Source organism: Leptonychotes weddellii, chromosome 16 (assembly GCF_054177405.1).
Source record: "Leptonychotes weddellii isolate Sample4059 chromosome 16, ASM5417740v2, whole genome shotgun sequence".
NCBI classification, from domain to species: domain Eukaryota; kingdom Metazoa; phylum Chordata; class Mammalia; order Carnivora; family Phocidae; genus Leptonychotes; species Leptonychotes weddellii.
The window spans coordinates 30,832,594-30,838,593 of record NC_138384.1 but is presented as its reverse complement, the minus strand read 5'-3'; positions in this window follow the sequence as shown (position 1 = coordinate 30,838,593).

Genomic DNA, 6,000 nt, shown 5'->3' with positions numbered 1-6,000 from the left:
CCTGGTGGTGGGTATTGAGGAGGGCACATTCTACATGGAGCACTGGGTGTTATGCACAAACAATGAATCATGGAACACTTCATCTAGAACTAATGATGTAATGTATGGGGATTAACATAAGAATAAAAAAAAAAAAAAGAACCATCAGCTAATAAAACTGTCCCTTGGTGCAAAGTACTGCCAAGTGAACATGTCCCCAGATCCTCTCCTTGGCCTCGGGTAGAGGCATCTTTGTCCCCATTTATAGCTTCAGAAGCCATCCTTGAGCTCTGCTCCAGGCCCCCAGGCCTCCCAAGGAAACCCCAAAAGCACAGGGAGCTCTAAAGCCAAGATCAACTCATAAAGCTTCTGGATTCAACACTCTCATTTTACAGATGGGAAAACTGAGGCCCAGAGAAGGGAAGGAACGTGCCCAAAGTCACACAGGGAGATGGTGTCAGAGGAGAACATGGACTCCCAGCCCAGTGCTTGCTGCTCTGCGTGAGAAGCACACAGCCAGGCCCCAACCCGTGTGTGCTGTCACGCACGGGAGATCAACCCAGAGCTCTGCAAGTCCCTCTGTTTCTGGGGTCATCTGTTCCAAATCAGCAGCCGGATCATCCCTCAGAAATTCAGGGACAGAAACTGACTTCCACATGGCCTCTCTCCTTCTTTGAGAGTCTTCTCGTTGTCTCAGGAGCACTCAGCCAATCCATCGGAATGAGATGACCGCCCATTTTTATGCTCACCTTACACACGACAACCAGGAACTCTAAGTGCCCGCTATGTCATCTCATCAGATCTCTCACAGCTCCAGGAGAGCTTATGTATCCCTGTTTTACGGAGGAGGAAACTGAGGCAGAGAGAAGCCTGAGAATCCAGCTCCGACTGCCTCCAGGCCCTGATGTTAGAAAGGAAAACAGACAAATCCATCTGATGAGGAGAGAAGCAGGGTGTGTCCTCCTACTTCTGCCTCTGGCCCACAACCCAGGAGAGCGGCAGAGTCCCCCAGCCTTAACCCATTTCTCAGCTCCTTTCTGGCTGCTCAGTCTCTCTGGGATCTAAAATGGGGTTGGTCGCACGCTCCCCTCTCTCTTATTTGGTGCCCAAAGTTGCAGCCCCTACGGCATTGTCCCATGTGCTCTCACGAGGCCTCCAACTTGTGGCCCCATGACCAAATGCAGCCCCCGGAAATGTTTTCCTTGGCGCACCTGGATTTTGTGGGGTTTGTGGTTATTTTTAGATTAGACTCTGAAGTAATTACCGGCAGGAAAAAAAATTGAGATGTTTTCACGATAAAAGGTGGATTTCTTCCTCCTGAAAAATCAGAACATCTTAGCAACCTGTATCCTCATTCTCGCAGGGCAGCAAGCAGCTGGACCTCCTTGAGAAGGACGTTTACTGCCCAGCCCTGTCATCCGGCCCCTCCTCCCACCCCCCAGTTCACTCGTTCACCTGGCCTGCCCCTTCCTCCCGGCCCTGAGTCTGTGGCTCCTGCTGAGGGCTCCCAGCCATTCATTCAATAAATATGCATTGAGCACTTACAAGATGCAAGATGGTGATTTTGAAGGGAGTGAAGGAAGGGAATTCTCCCCTCCAACCGATCTATCAGAATCTTCAGGGTGTGATGAGGATAGCTAACCGGCAAATGCAGTTTGAAAAACAATTTTATTATGACCTAATTTTATGTTTGGGAAATAAAAAAAAAAATCGATCCTGCTGCAAGAATACTACTAGTAATAATAATGAAACAACTACAATAGTCCCACCCCCTCCCCCCATCCGTGGTTTGAGTTACCTGTGGTTGCTGGGGTCTGGAAGCAGAGGATCCTCCTACTGTCAGGTCAGGGAGCCTAACGCGCTAGGTCACGATGCCCATGTCCTTCACCTCCCTTCATCTCATCACCTAGGCATTTTATCGCCTCACATCATCACAAGAAGAGGCCTGAGTATAATATAATAAGATATTCTGAGAGAGAGAGGCCACATTCACATAACTTTTATTACAGTTATATCATTACAATTGTTCTACTTTATTATTGTTGTTGTTAATCTCTTAATGTGCTTAATTTATAAATTAAGTTTTATCATAGCTTTGTATGTATAGGAGAAAACCTAGAATATATCTGATTCAGTACTATTCCTGATTGCAGGCATCCACTGGGGGGGTCTTGGACTATATACCCTGAGGATAAGGTGGGGGTGCTGGGGTACTGTGTTCGGCACTTTGAATCCATTCATTAAGCATCAGCTATGCTCAGGCACTGCTCTAGGTGCTGGGAATACAGCAGAGACAGAAAGACAAACACTGCCCTCCCGAGCAGACCCCCCGGGATCCCCACTCCATCTCCACAGCAGCTTACGGAGGCAGGAGGAGCACAATCTGCATATTCGTGGGGTCCCCCAGGTCCAGGGAGGCTGAACAGCTTGCCAAAACTCACGCTGCTGGAAAGGCAGGTCTGGAAACTGACCACAGCTCCAGTGGCCCCTGGGCCCTGCCTCTAAGCCCAGACTCCAGGCAGACCACTTGGCCCCACCCCCACATAAGCGCAGCAGATGACTGGGGTGTGGGGTAGGGATTTGGACTACAACACAGGCTCAGCCGAATGTTCTGGAGCCTGTCATCCTGGGAATCCCTCAAGGGTGCGGAGGTGGGCGGTAGAGAGCAATAAGCAGGCACCTGACTTGCAGGCGCCTCAGAAGGGAGCCTGAAGGCTAAGGGATGGTTATTTGCTGGAGAGCAAGAATTCCCGGGCCCTCCCACTAGGAAGCTGTCCCTCTCCTCCCAGTGACCTTGATCCAGGCTGGGCTGGTCCCTCAGAGACTACCTTGACCTCTACCCTCAGCGCCGTTTCCCAAGGTGGTGAAAAGGGTGAGCTGAGGAGCAGACTGACGGGCATGGGCAGGACAGGGCCTTTGCAAGGATCTTTTTTGGTCCTTTCTGGGCCTGGGGCTGGGTAGGGCCCGTGACTGGGCTTGGCGTTAAACTAGGAGCGGCCAGGGCAGGTGTAAATTATGCATAGCTATTTCTGGAAACTTCTCAGATTTCTCAAGAGAGAGAAATTAATTTGCCTGTTTAGGCAAATAACACCAATTTTTTTTTCCCTGCTTAAGGTCATTTTGTTAAGATAAAATTGATTAACGTTCTCTTTAAAGTTTAAGTAGAAACTGCTCAAACATATTTTTATGCACAGAAGCGCGGTTTGCGCCCTTCAGTAATTAATAACTCGACAAATAAGTTCACAGCGCTCGGCTCGCGCTCGGCCCGCTGCCGGAGGCGGACGCCGGGTGGGCGGGGCTGGCGCCCAGTCTGGCCAATGAGGGATCAGGGGAGGGAGGGGGCGGGCCGAGCCGCCGCGTCCGCCCGGCGGGTCCTAGACACCGCGCGTGCACAACCCAAGCGCGCGGACCAGCCGGTGCCTACTCCGCCACACCCGGCGAAGTGTCTCCGGGGAGAGGCAGACCCCGGTGGACCGACACAGAGAATCCGCCCCCGGGATGAGGGTGTTAGGTGCCACCGCTCAAGTGCTTCTGGGGCTGAAAACGGGGCTCTGGAGCCAGACTGCCCGGGTTACAATGGGAGGTAGCAAGATACTTAGGCTCTCTCTGCCTTGGTTTCCTCCTCTGTAAAGAGGGGATAACAGTACCCACGTGATAATGTTGTGTGGATTGAATGGGTTAATACCTGCGCCGGTGCTTAGAATAATGCCGGGCACATAGTGAAAGCTTACGTGGTAGTTTTTAATGTCATGGCCATTCTCATCTCATTTCAGCTTCACATTAATCTGTGACCTAAGGCTATTTGCTATCTGCCCCATTTTGCCAAGGAAAACACTGAGTCTCAGAGAAGTTAGGCTCCCTGCTTGAGTTCACACAGCTAATAAGTGGTAAAGCTGAGGGTTGAATCCAAAGCTTTACACTGATGGTGTCTTCATACACATGCTTGTCTTCCCCTAGGCCTTTTTAAGTGTCATTTATTCACTTTCACAATTTCTGCATACATCCCGTAAGTATTTATCAGCTCCAGATCCTGTGCAGGCTGCTGGGTGTACCCTGATTTAGGAAGAGTCAGCCGCTGCCGTCAGAGAGATTATAGTAAGGGATGGGTGGTGGGGAGGACAGGCTGTGTCAGTCTTTAGTGCCGTTTGCCAGACCTTGCCTGTTCTGTTCTTCCAGGCACATGGCAGGGTTGCACTTTCCGGCTCCTTGTGATGGGGTAGGACCATATGACAACTACTGGCCAATGAGTTGTGAGTTGAAGTGCTTGTGTGTGTGTGTGTGTGTGTGTGCACGCGCGCACATCCATATGACTCCCGGGCAAGAGTACTGAATTGGCAGTGTGAGACCCTTCCGAGCTCTCTCTCTCTGGCTTAGTTACTGACCACATTTATGGTGGTGGCTGCTCCCAGAGCCGGACTTCCTGAGTGACCATGATGAAGAAAGCTCCCTCAAGATCCAGGATGGCCATGTAATGTGAGTGAGAAATAAATCTTTATTATGTCAGGCCATTATAATTTGGGTCCTTTTTGTTACTGTGCCATAACCTCACCTATCCTGACTGATACACAGGCCAGAGACACAGTTATAGAAGTGTGTAGGTGCCCAATGATAGGCTTATGCATTGGATATTATCAAGGTTCTTCTTATTAGAACATTTTACTCGACTTTGGGGGTCAGACTAGGTTGCCTGGAGGATGGCTTGGGCCAGGGACTAGGGTAAAATGAGGCACTTGCCTTGGGCACAAAACTGCAGTGAATGCCAAATAACTCAGAATAATACTTTAATGCAATGTTTTTCAAAAAAAAATCAAAATTAATGCAAAAAAATCCATGATGAACAAAACAGCTACATTTTAATTTTTTAAGAAAGATTTTTTTATTTTAGAGAGAGAGCGAGAGCAAGCCTGATGGGGGGGCAGGGGCAGAAGGAGAGGGAGAGAATCCCAAACAGATTCTGTACTGAGCATGGAGCCCAATCTCAGGGTCCTGGGACTTGATCCCAAAATCAAGAGTTGGACGCTTAACCAACTGAGCCACCTAGGTGCCCCCAAAACAGCAACTTTTTAAAAGATTTGATTTATTTACCTGAGAGAGAGAGAGAAAGCATGAAGGGGGAGAGCGGCAGAGGGAGAGGGACAAGCAGACTCCCCAAGTGAGCAGGGAAGATCCCAGAACCCTGAGATCATGACCTGAGCTGAAGCCAGATCCCTAACAGACTGAGCCACGCAGTCGCCCCCAAAGAGCAACATTTTAAATAAAGACAGGATCTAATGCTGCATTTGCATGACCCTGTCTCACTGTCTTCACCCTAACCCAGCCCTGGATCTTATAAGCCTTTTTCAAAAACAGGCAGCCAGCCTGCAGGTTGCAGTTTGCCAATTTGATTTTTAAAATATTGCATTAAAATATTGTTTATCTTGATTACTGAGCTTGTTGGTTCTTCCTGAAATTTTGCACCCAAAGTGGGTGCTTCCCTCACCTCACCTCACCCAGGTCCTAGCCCTGAGAATTAGACACTTAAGTTTAATGAGCTTACTGAGTTCAGTGAGCTGAGTTTAAAACTTGGGAGCTAACCAGGCCAAAAAGAAGGGAAGGGCATTCTAAGAAGAGATGGCAGCATGGGGAAAAGCATGGAGGAAGGAACAGCTGGGGTGTGCATGGCAAACCATCAGCCATTTGGTGCTTCTGGGGAGAGACTGAGCAAGACCATGTTGTAAATATTCAGTCTCTGTTAAGTGTTGTGAGCTTTCTTCCATTCCCTGAAATGGAGAGGGCCATGCAGCGTGTATAATCCTTGGTCAGTCTCCTAGGAAGTCTGAGTGAACCAGATTCAACTGTAAATTGTAAAAACAGAGGCCCTGTGAATCTTTGAATGCTTTGACAGCTAACAGGCATTTGGAAGACCAGTCTTTTGAGGGTGCCTCTCTTCTCCAAAAGCCAGGTCCAACCCACCAAGGCTAAGCTGGACCGCCTCGATTTGCCTGTTTCCAAAACTGTGGTCACAGATGGTACCCATTAATT